Below are 12,292 nucleotides of genomic sequence, written 5' to 3'. Positions count from 1 at the left end.
ATGCTAAAATCGCTATATGTTGCTATTTAATTTATACATTAAGCAAAACGCATATGTGCAAAATGTTAAAGGATTGAAATTAGATAAAGTTAAAATTCGCATTTACTAGGAATATGAAAGGCCTCAAAAATAAATTGTGTGTTTTATAGAAAAACGAATTTATAACATTTTTGTACCTACATGCATTAGTATATGCACGCATACAAAACTGCCATTATACGCTTAAAAAGGATAAAATTAGGAAAAACATTCATTGGATATAAATAAGGCCCCAAAAAGAAAAAAACGAAATTGTCTATTTTTGCAAAAAAAATAAATAAATAAACAGCATTTTTCCTTAGTTGCACTGTATTAGATGTTTACAGGCAAGCCTTTCAGCTGCAGTACATTTGATAGGAATGTTCATTCAGCCAGCACTTTTCCACTTAAAGATGGGTGGAACTTTGCATAAACCGTCCTTTTAAATGAAAGTGGCGCAGAAATGTGACGCAGGAAAATGTCATGTTTAAAGTTAAGCTTTTGTGCTTCGGCGCATAAATGAATTCATCTAAAATTATAGGCAAGGGATGCAACTTACCTTTATATGTGGAATTCTCATAAAAAGATAATTCGTTTCTTTGAAAGAAAAATTATTAATTATGAAACAATTATCTGAAAAAAATAAGTGCTTTTTAATATCGTTTTTTGATATTTATAAAGCTTAGTACTCATGCTATGACCCCCTAGCATTAAAATTTGATTTAAGTTATGTGTTACTGAATAATTAGGTAATTTGCATGTTGGTTTTCGCTTGGCGCAGGCGTAAAACACCTTTTTTCCAGGATTTACATGACAGATGCCCAATGTTCAACCTCTGTAATGTGTAAAGGACATTCTGAGGATGATTAATATGTAAAGCAATCATAGGATATTAACTTTTAAGTTCCCTAAATTTCAAAGTCGAAAATGGGTAAATTAGACCATTTAAAGAGGCATTCTTGCCATTAGAGTAACTTTCACAGTGTCTTAGGCTTTAGTTAATACATACATTTAGGTATCATACAAGTTTGCCAGTTATTCTTATTTGGGGTTGCTATGCTGCCTCAGTGAGCCAATGTGACCGGTGCACGGGTTTTGTTTAATATCAGGATTGAAGGTTCTAGCTTTGGCAGGGCCTATTTGGACATTCATGTTTAAAAGACTTGGACAGTTTTTTCCTTTGTCAGCTCGAGAGACGAATAGGAGGGTGGTCAAGGAACGCACGGAGTATGTCAGGCAGAGGTTGACCTGAAGGTCAGTGAGGTGGGGGTTTAGGAGTAAGTGAAACCAGATGTTCTGCTGAGGGCCTTTCGGACCTCAGGGCATCCTGGCGCAGGGGACGTAGAGTGTCAGTGAATGTGTTTTACTTTTGGAAAGTTGGGATTTAGTATGTTTATGGAAGATGGTTAATTACAGTTGGTATTTTGTATGTTATGTGCAGTTGGCAGTATGTTGAAAAGAGATGGGTTTTTATTATGACTTCTTTGCAAGGAAATGTTTGTGTGTTTTTTTTTCATGATTTAGCATTTTCCCCTTTATGAACCGTTCCTGCTGTAAGTTTTATTTGACAGTTCAATCTCCAGTGCTGGTGATCTCCTGTCAAAAGGGTGGGAGTAAGTGAAAGTGTAATTTTTGACACTAAATGAAAGTATAATTTTGGTACAATTTTGATTTTGATTCTAAACCTGACAAATTAAGCAGGCCTGCATTTCTGGGTTTTGGGCTGCATGAATACATGCGTCACTGCTTCTTTACATGTGCTATTGTAATTTGTCCATGCCTTTTTGCTGCTTGCTATACTGCATGTATATTTGATGGCTTGGTATATGTTGGTTGTGTTTTATGTTGCTGCTTAAGAAATTATTACAAGTTTGCCAGTATTGTAAGGAGGCATGTATGACGATATGTGTCACTTTTACAATAATTAGGTAAAGTTTGTGTTGATACTAAATTTCACAGACATGATGTTTGCATGCTGTGGACACGAATGGACAACACCTCACCAGTGTATGTCAAAATTTGGCCCTAATAGTATTGAAGTAAAATAAAAGAGATATACAGGAGTCATGATACTACCCTCTCCCTCATGGACCAGGTAATTCTAAATTTATGTATCCTTGATTGGACCTAAGGATGAAATTATAGATTTGTGGCTCTTGTTAAAGGTGACCTAAACTTTTCATTTTTTCCCTGCAGAAGGAACTGGACCATTAACTGACATTACTGTATATGGTGTAAGGGCCAGTGGTAGAGTCCAAATTTCTGCACTATTTGTAACTTTGGTGTCCATGCTTTTGGTATTTGGTCTTTTGTTGCTTCTCCCCTGACTGATGTCGCATCATGGTTAGTTATTGGGGATTTTAGTTGTGTCCTATTTCCATTTCCCTTTTCCATATTCCTTTCACCAGTCAGCCCATTTATTATTATGGGTGTATTGTTTATGTGCACACTTCTAGATTGAAGTGATGTATTAGGGACCCCCATGTTATGTAAAATGTTTTTTTTCAGACTGCTTGTCGGGGTAGTGACAGGCTGGTTAACTGACCCAATGTTATAGTAAGACACGTTTTCCATCTCAATAGGAAATATCTTAAGTTTACCTTTTGAACATGACAAAATGTCAATGTCTATTTTAATTCCTCAGTTCTCTTTTTCCTGCTGCTTTAATTTTTTGGTGGGATCAGATGTGTTCTAATCATACAAATACAAGGGACTCTCTAGTTCGTGTCCTTTTGTCTGCACATTTGATCATTAGCCTTTGTATTGCATAGTGCACTTAATGCACAACTTTTAAAGGGATTTTTCTTCATGTCCTTGATAATCTGTATTATGTCATTTCTCTATTTGAGATGTTCTAGATAAGGAATTTAGAACACCTAGGCTTAATCATTGAGGAAAATATGTATTTGCACCATTAGACAATGCCACCATATGTAAAAACATCCATTTAGATAGAATTTTCATGTAGTTATTTACCCTTCGATGATGAAGGATATGCTCTCACACGAAAACCCAATTGAAAAGCCCAGAGACACCGTTTTGCCTACTGCCTTTATGTTTGAAATTGCTTTTTGTAAATGACAGTGCATTCTAGACCAACATTGTCCCATGGCGTGTGGCCACTCCCTTGCAGATTGCAGGCCACCTGCTTGCAGTCCCCTTGTTAAAACCCATGAACTATTTTTGTGCTTGATTTGAAGGAAACTAACAGTTGTGTCACATTTCCTATATCACTAGGTTCTGCGGGATCTTCCAGAGTCAAAGGAAGAGTGATACCCTGCAGACCTGTGATCGAGACTAAGCCCACTCTCCATCAGTGACAGATGAAAGACAGACTTCTTGGCTCTACAATTCCTGCAACCAGAAAGTAGTGTGACAGCAATCGTCAGCGTGACAGCGATCATCAGCGTGCCCCCAATGGTACCTCCCAAGCAAGCCATTTTGTTTCATCAGAAGGCGTTGTACAAAGAAAAGAAAAGAGGAGCTGGTTTCAAAGATGCGAAGGATCCCTGTTGTTGATGGCAGGGCTGTCATCCAGTTTGTTCAGTTTGTTCAACTGTCATGTGCTTGAACCTCTGACAGCGCGCGGTCCCCTGATCCCCTTGGCCTGAGTTTTTGGCCCCCCACACACCTCTTTTCCTTTGCTCCAGCGGAAAGGCAGTGCACCTGAGGATAAAAAGGCACTACATTCCGGTGCCCATGAGAGAGCAGCTTGAGCGTCCTCTGACACTCTGATGAGTGTTGGAGTCTGAAAGTGCTGCTGATCTTGCTGGGTTGTTTCTCAGTAGTGCTTGGATCTGCATGAAATGCTTTGTGCCCTTGATCAATGAAGGGCACATCATTTGTAGTGTCTGACACGAAGAAGAGACACTGGTGCACTGCCTTGAGACATTGAGACTTTGTAATTGAGCTATGAGTGTTTGCCAGGAGGGCACTCCAACGGATACTGAGTCATGAAGAGCCTGAATGAAGAGGCCCAACGCGAAGAAGACACTGGAAGCGGATTTGATGGACAATAGAAGCCTGCCAGCAGAGGCTTTGACGGACTCTGGGTATTTTCTGTGAGCTTGTATAGAATTGGAGTTTGGTAACTAATTTTTGCAGCTTTGCTGGCATTGTTTTAAAAGTACTATTCTGTTTAGTAAAAGCAGAATAACATCCATTTTCTGTGAAAGAGTATTCCCTTTTCACCTCAGAGCATTAATGAGGGTCACCACTGTTTCACTTGAACATATAATGACTTACAGAAATGCATAGGAAGACCTAAAATGTACAAGATAATTTTAGGATTTACGTTTGCTTAGGGTTGTGGAAAATTATGATTCATTTGTAATAGCGGTCACTACTTTGTCTATATGTTCTCAATGACGTGTTTTCTAGTGTTTTTAAACATGGCCTTGTCTTTTATGGGTGGGATTGTTTTTGCTGCCCAATTCACATCTGCACCCACCTCCCAAACCTATGTCCTTTCCTACTTCTACTTCTTTGCATCTTTCTAGATTTTACCAGAACACGGATAGTTAGGAGATCAGAGTTTACTGATTTTCCTCTTGTACAGTTTCTGCATCGACACCAGTTAGTAGTGAACATCACTGATTGTTGGGTGTGTGGTCTTGTGCCACATACTGCAGATGGAGGCATTCCCTATTTCGGTCCTGCCATATATGGCCTTTGTGCTACTGCGTGTGTAGGGAGACCTGTCCCGAGAAAGTCGCTAGGTAATAGGATTATGCTTCAGTAACATCTTGAGGATTTTTATAAAATATAGATCTGGACTCAGACTAGCGTGAGTATAGGTTATTGCCTATGTAAGGGCAAAAGGTGCGTCTGTAGTACTGCAAATTCTGGACTCGTGTAATAAACTTTGTCGTAGCATGACGATTTTTATATCAAAAGACCGAGAATGGCTAGTACACTATGTACAAGCATTTTCGTCATATTCCAGTAACAATTTCACCTCAAAATCGTCATTTTCGTTCTGAAACCCTTGGCTTCCAATTTTGTGTACAGCAGCCATTTTGTGTGTTGCCCTTTACATAGGCTATAACACACAGCTAAATTCGATTCCAAAAGGCCACGTACACCTTGATTGACTTTCCCCTGACCTGAGCATGTTGGAACCATTGCCCCAGGCCGGACCTGTTTGGTCAGTTCCTCTCCCAGTGGCCGAGCAAGATAGCAGCATGCCATAAACCTTTTCATCGCACACACACCCTGCCCTATCTTACTTTCATCTGTTCCTGCTCCTGCCTCCACGAGCTATTTAGGACATGGGCTGTGATCTTACTGTTTTGGGCTTAGCCGGCCTTGTCAGCTAAAGAATGTATTCATTATGTGGACATTGTTTATGGCCTGGACTTATCTTGAAAGTGGGTTTTGCATCTGTGTGCACGTTCTGGGAATGTACTTCAAATATGTGCCTAGGGCACAATAATTTGTATAAAGGGTCTGTGCCCAGACCATCCAGGAGGCTATCTCATTCAGTCGCTTTTAGGCGTGGCTGGGCGACGTAGCCTCACAATTGAATTGTAATAAAGATGTCTTTTCATATTTCAGATTCTCTGTTGATTTCTTTGCTGCTTTTTGAATGGACTACTTATTGGTAAGACCCCTGAGAAGGAGATTGGGGATTCCTAGTACTTCAGATGGACATTGGGTTTGATCCCCAGTAGCATATTTGGGAAGAATAACTTCTCTCTTGTCTTAAAGAATGGTAAAATGGTCGACCCAATTCTCAGACTGGATATGATAACATGGAGTAGTAGCACCTTCCAGGATCCCAGGAGCATTGATGTGCCAGAATGAGCAATTGTCATTGCACCGAGAAGCAGCCAGCAAATCCTGCCAATTCTTATCGGCCCAATCTCATTTGGCTCTTGCCAGGAGAGATTTATATCTATTTCATGCTGGTGCCACATCTAGACTTTCACTCTCTTGAATAGCCATCTTTAACTCATGCTTTGCCTGTTTGCACTCAAGATTGAACCATGCATGTTTCCTCCCTTCAACGAGTTTCTTCCAAAATGGTTTTGTTAAAAATACAGCTTTCAATGCCTCGGACAATTATCCGTGGGCTATTAGAATTAGCTCAAGAGGTGCAATGTCTTTATCAATGCTGGTAAAATATTGTCAGAATAAGTCATATATCTTTGCTTGCCCTTTACTATCCTCCTGTATCTTGGGCCAAGATACTCTTCTAAGATTGTTGGTTAATAGGGGGTTCTTGGGCTGTTGACCGACTTCCAAAGGGACTCCTTTTAAGAGCAGTACCTCCCATAGTTAAAATCAGGGGGTTATTGTTGCTATCAGACCGAAAAGGAATTATCATATCACCCACCAATGGCCAAATTCCAATGTCCACCAGAATGTAATCAATAACACTAAGACTAAGCCCTCTCTTGAAGGTAGTTTGCCTGTCAGGGCCTGATCAAGTCCTGCCATTGCAAGCCCTTAGGCTCCTCTCAACAACCAGTGAAGTAAGCTGAAAGGATAGGTACCGACCAGGTCTCTAAAATAGTCAAAGCTGGTGAGTCAGTACCTGAGGAACAGACCTAGCGTAAACATTGAAAATCGTCAAAGCTAACACCAAAGGAAACATGATCTGGATCCCCATTAGGTCATATGATTTAATCAGCAAATGTTTGTTGGCACAATCAATGGAATTCTTTAAAAAAATGGCTAGACCTCCGCTGGCTCTCCCTGATTTTTTATGGGGGTAGTGCTTTGATGCTATATGTAGTGTAGCCGGTAATAAATACCCTGTCAATATCCATGTCTCTTGGCAAATGCATACATCATTTCCTCCAATAAAAGTAACCCACTCTGGTTCAGAGAGTTTTGAATGAATCCCTGGGAGCACTTGTATAGTTTTAGTTTTCCAGATCTGCGCCAGCATCTGCTTGAAAGCAAGCTGACTGATGCCAGAAACCTTGCTCAGAAGGCGGACCACTGGATGAGTACCACTGTCCACAAGAGGTATGAGGGAGACTCTGCCAAGGGTGGGCAGGGTTCACAGCAGAAGAAGTTTGGGGGTACATGGGTAAATAGAGAGTTCTCCAAAGGGCCCCAATCTAGTTCCCAGGTTAAAGATTTCCATCTCCCAGCTGATAAAAAAAACTTGGATCTCTACAGGGAAGCTTGCAGAGAGGGATTGCCGCCGTTATTATGCATATTATCACGAGGGTCACTACCCAAGTGTCCCAAATGGGCACCACCACCCACTGGTGGGCAGTCATTGGGTTTGGCCAGTGCAGCAGTTGGGGAAGAGTTGGTTTCAGGACAAGGAAGGGAGCCAACTGCCTCACTAGGGGACAGTGAGAAGGTCCAGAGGACCCTCGTGCTGGAGAACACTAACAATTACAGTCAGTGGGTGACCACCAATGGACAAAAGGTAGAGGATCTGGGACATACAGGAGCCAGCGTGACTACTGTCAGATGTCACCTGGTGTCTGAAGAGCAGGTGGTCTCTAATGTGTTTCACCAAGTACTAGCTGTGGGTAACTCTAAGCACCAGTATACGGTGGCGTAGGTTCCCATTGAATGGGGGGGGGGGGCTCTAAGGTTCCTCGAGAGTAGCTGTGAGTCCATCCATGCCTGTGTATTGTCTGCTAGGTAACGACCTGGAGAATTCCCCTTGGAATGAGGTGGAATGCAGGTCACACTTGGAGATGGTGGGTCTGCCTGAGTGGGCAGTAAGAGTGAGCAAAAGGACCTGGAGCCTGAAAGAGTGGCCCAGGTGCCTGCCAGAAAGAGGAGGGTTAGGGAGCATGAGAAACCCGCCCCAGAATCTCCCACAGTGCGTGAAAGAGGCTGACCTTAAGGGGGATGCCCAGAACGTACAGGGGAGTAAGTGGCTCAACAAGGAGACTGGCATGAGCTTACCCATTGGCAGCAAGAAGGGGGTTCCACCAGGAGGTAATTCTGCAAGGAGCAGCAGGATGCCCTTCGCTTCAGGGTCAGCAGTGGATGGGTGCAGACCAAGCAGCTGGCAAGGAGCCTGGATCACATTGGATCTACTGGGAGAATGAGCTCCTGTATACTGAGCCTCAGGTTGCTGAGCCTGGGACAGTCCATGTGCTGGTAGTACCCCAGTACTTCAGAGCCTACCTACTGGGTCTGGCTCATGGTGTGCCTTTAGCAGGACATTTGGGGCAGGACAACATTGACTAAATTATGCAACAAGAAAAGGAAAATGATACAGCATAATGCAACACATTTTGTGTTAGTCTTGACTCATTATTTTGGCATTTTACATGTTAACATGTTCTGGGCAAAGGTTTCACCTCATTAGTATCACTTTGACCCCCCAAATACAGAACTAAGCACCAAAATGGTGACCAGTCAACATTTGCAAAAGGCCTTCCACTTTGCTGCAACACATATTGCTGAGTTTTTCATAACATTTGATCAGTTTGAGCTAGAAAGCAAATTTTATTTTGCTGAAATCTGCAGATAATGCATCATACGATGGATAATTTAGCAAATGTGGCAAATTCATAAGTATTTGGAAAACACACCAATGGTCCTGCCTTTATCCTATTTTTCTTTGCAACCAGTTTTAGTGCACAGTATCACTGCACTGTTCTTGCCACACAAATTCATCCAGGTGTTCCTTGGTGAACAGTGCTTGAAGAAAAACCTTTGTTTGGCCGCATTTTACACTGAGCCCATCATGTGTGATAGGTGTTTAAATAGACAGATTCAGGATTGTACATTTAGTGGAGCACTTGTATTTTTGACTGTATGCTGGACTTCGTGTTAACTGGTTTTTGTACTCTGGGCACTTTACAACTGCTGAACAGTGCTAAAGTGCAAGCGCTTCCTGTGTAGATTGTGAGTATAATTGGTTATCAATGATTGGCATATTTGATTTACTGGTAAGTCCCTAATAAAGTGCACTGTGTGTGCCCAGGGTCTGTAAATCAAATGCTAATAGTGGTCCAACAGCACGGATTGTGCCACCCAAAAGAGTAGCCCTGCAAACATGTCTCTGACCTGCCATTACAGTGTCTGTGAGTGCTGTTTTAAACTGCCACATCGACCTGACAAGCGGGCCCACTTGCCAGACCTAAACATGTCTCTGACCTGCCATTACAGTGTCTGTGAGTGCTGTTTTAAACTGCCACATCGACCTGACAAGCAGGCCCACTTGCCAGTCCTAAACCATCCTTTCTACATGTAAAGCACCCCATAGGCATTCCCAAGGTAGCCCCAATGGGCAGGGTGTAGAGTATGTGAAAGGTAAGATATGTACTGCTATGTTTTACATGTCCTGATAGTGAAATACTGCCAATTTCATTTTTCACTATTGCAAGGACTATCTCTCCCATAGCGTATCACTGGAGCTGCCTTGTGACATCTTACAAGTGTAACTTTCAGTTGGGAAGAGATAGAGATTCGGAGTTTGGGTCCAATGAACTCAGGATTTAAAAATACATATTTCTGTGTAGGTGGTTTTTAAATTGTGTATTTGAAAATGCAACTTTTAGAAAGTGGTCTTTTCCATGCTTTAACATCTTGTGCCTCTTCCTGTCTGTGGAATCCATGTCTGGTTTAGACTGACAGTTGGGTTGGTGGTGCATTCGCCCTAAACAGTCACACAAAGGGTGCTGAGGTATGTCCTGCATATCCTGATTGCCCATCACCAGGCTGATGGGCCTTCCTGAGCTAGAGTGGTGGAAGGAGTTGTCACTGACACCTGAATCGGGCTGTGCCTGTGCTTTCACAATGCTGTCTCCGCCCCATTGTACTGTGTCTAGAGCCAGGACAGGGCAAGGTAGGATATGTGCACGACAAAGACTATCATTTGAAGCATGCCTACTTCAAAGGCCAAGAGGGGTTTTCTTCGGTGTGTAACTCCCTAGCCCTGACTAGAAAGAAAGGTCTCTACTTGGACAGGGTGCTTGCCACTGCCAACTAGAGACCCTCACTTCTAACAGATGCATTAAGAATATTTTTTGGGATTTGGAGCATTTGCCTCCTGATACTGTTTAATCTCTATGTCACGCCACTGGCTTCTCATAAAAAAATCTGGCTTCTCGTTAGCATCATATGCAGATGACACACAAATGGTGGTGTCACTAGCGAAATCTGAGAACAACTCAGGCTCTGCATTTAGAACCTGCATGAGCTATGTAAGCAAATTGCCTTAAACTGAATGCTTCTAAAACCGAAGTCATCAACTTTGGCAATAACCCCTCATTCTGGACCCCGGAATGGTGGCCTCCTGAACTAGGCATCTGCCCTGAACCAGTAAATAAAGTAAAAACTCTGGGTTTTCTGCTAGATAAAGAGCTGAAATTAAAAGACCAAGTGAATAAAACCACATCTGCCTCATTTTGCTCCTTGAGGCTTGTAAAAAAGATGTACATTTTTTTACCATCAGAACTCTTGAAGACAGTAATCATTGCTCTAGTACTCTCGATAATTGATTACTGTAATAGCCTTTATCTCAATCTTGTCTTGGACTCTTTGAATAAACTTTAGATTCTGTAGAATGCAGCTGCACGATTTCTCTTTAAAATCCCCAAATACGAATCAGCTAGAGGAGCCATCAGGAAACTTCACTGGCTCCCAGTGAAACAGAGTGTTAGGTTCAAGGCTCTCTGCCTGGCCTACAAATCATTACAGCGACTAAGACCCGTTCAGTTCAAGAATAAGCTTGAATGGTACACCTCAGTGAGGACTATTCGCTCAGGTTCAGCTATGAACCTGGTAGTCCCCCTTTTCAGGGGGACAACCTGTGGTGGGAAGAGCTTCTTCAGGACTACTGCTGCACTCTGGAACAATCTACCATTGGAACTAAAAGCTGCTTCCTCACTATTTGCCTTTAGAAAGGCCCTGACAACCTGGCTGTTCTCCCAGGACTTGGAGATATAGGAGCATCTGCAGGAAACTTTAGTTCTGTAGCTATAGCCGTTTCTATAGTGCCAAGACGCCCTTTGGCATGAGATTGCGCTTTATAAATCACTTTCACTTCACTTCACTTCACTACTAGTTAAAATAACAATGATTGATGCATCACTGGTAGGTTCCTGAAACAGTTTAAATGTGTTTACGTGTCCAATATAAATGTATTAACCGTGAGATGGTGGTGATTATTTGTTTTAGATGTGTGAGGTTGCCTTTGAGTAATGTTGAATAGGTCTTCTGTATGTTATGACTTAACAAAATTGGAATAGAGTTGATACCCATCGATACTATTTTTTTGGATGAGCTTCTCCTTTGTGATTGTGTAGTAACATTTAATTCCAAGATATATTAAGAATACAATGACACTGATAGATATATGTTTTAATGAAAAACATTATTAAAGATAATATGTGTTTCCTTAAACAGATCACATTTAACTTAGATACCTAAAAGGAGTACAGGAACATGAGACACCTACCATTTTGAACGAGTGACTTATTTGTGGGTAAGACAATACATATAATGAACTATAGCATTAGAGATTGTGTAATAGATGAATAGAAGTTACACATTTTTGATATTCTACTTTTCAGAAATGGGTGTGAGAGCCAAATAAAGGCCTTATTAAGATTAGCCCAAAATTGTATTGGAAATTGACAGCGTCAACATTTATCACTTTTGTGGTAAGTGTATATGGTGTTGCATGTGCATAATGCCAATGTTCGCTTAGTTTGCAAGTTGAGGCTTAGTTTTGAAATTGTGTCACTGCTCTGCAGGTGCCACTGGAAATTGTATTGTACAGCTCTTTATTACTTATATAATATATTTATAAAACACACAATCAACACAAGAGGTCTCTTGGCTTTAGAAGTTTATTGTTACCCAATTTAATGGAACTCCTTTTATTAATCCCAAGATAATGACAGGTTTAGTGGTTCCCCAGAGATTCAAACCTGTGTCCACATGGATCAAACATGGATCTCTTCAGTTCATGCATTAGTCTGTCAATCCATCAGACTCAGGTTAGTAGAACAGATTCCTACCACTGGAGTGGCACTGAAGCGGTGCACTGACGCACCTCTAAAATGGCTTTTAATGTCTTCAACAATAGAACTTTTCACCCAATAGGCTAGTTTATGAGGCAGAATGTAGGGAAACCGGTGCCTAGCGCATAAAAGGCATTATCTTTATCAAAACTATAAACTCCAATTGTGTTTGGTTCAAGAATGTTTGCACACCTATAAGTATCACGGGCCCCCAAATTTGAAAAACTCACTTGAAGTTTCGTATGGAATAGTTTATTTATTCATATTTGTTTCACATACTTTTAGAGACAGTTCGATTACATTTGTTGCGTTATAGA

The 12,292-nt window shown here is 41.4% G+C and overlaps 1 protein-coding gene across 2 annotated transcripts in view; it reads right to left on the bottom strand.

Moving 5' to 3' along the window:
- PLCB4 (phospholipase C beta 4) overlaps window positions 1-12,292 on the bottom strand; it is a 1,076,851-nt gene that overhangs the window by 294,745 nt on the left and 769,814 nt on the right. The gene's annotated exons all lie outside the window — the stretch shown is intronic.

The sequence above is a fragment of the Lissotriton helveticus genome, chromosome 6, assembly GCF_964261635.1.
Source record: "Lissotriton helveticus chromosome 6, aLisHel1.1, whole genome shotgun sequence".
Lineage (NCBI taxonomy): Eukaryota > Metazoa > Chordata > Amphibia > Caudata > Salamandridae > Lissotriton > Lissotriton helveticus.
This window is presented reverse-complemented; position numbering and strand designations above follow the sequence as displayed.